Genomic DNA, 543 nt, shown 5'->3' on the forward strand with positions numbered 1-543 from the left:
CTCTCTGCTTTCCTACTGTCTTCATCCAATCCTTCTTACTCCTTTCCATGGCAAGCTTATGCAAGGGTTTCACCATTGTCAGTGGCTACCTCCCATCCTCTCAGTGGAAATGTTCAACGCACCCTGTCACGGCACGGCTATCCATCTGTCGGTTCTCAATCAGGCCGGAATAGAATCCAGTGATTCTTTTGCGTCTGTCACTAATGCCCCGCCCTCAGGAGTTTGAAGCTTGTCACAGTCATTCAATCATTGAATCCTACTCAGAATACCACAGACAAGGTTAGACCTTCCGGATTCTCTTGAATGCTGCCATCAGTTCTAGCCTATACCACGAAAACTATGATCTCACGGAATGGCTGGCTCGGTTGTCAGGCGAGCGCTCGATTGTCAGGCGATCAACCATGCATCGTGTATCAGGAATCCAAGAGATATCTGACAAACCCCATTTTGAGGGTTTATCTTGTGCTAATTTCAAAGGGTTTATCAATGATTTCACACATTTTCTGCATGAAAATATAAGGATTTGCATTCTTTTCCTAGTTT

The sequence above is a fragment of the Arachis duranensis genome, chromosome 4 (assembly GCF_000817695.3).
Source record: "Arachis duranensis cultivar V14167 chromosome 4, aradu.V14167.gnm2.J7QH, whole genome shotgun sequence".
NCBI classification, from domain to species: domain Eukaryota; kingdom Viridiplantae; phylum Streptophyta; class Magnoliopsida; order Fabales; family Fabaceae; genus Arachis; species Arachis duranensis.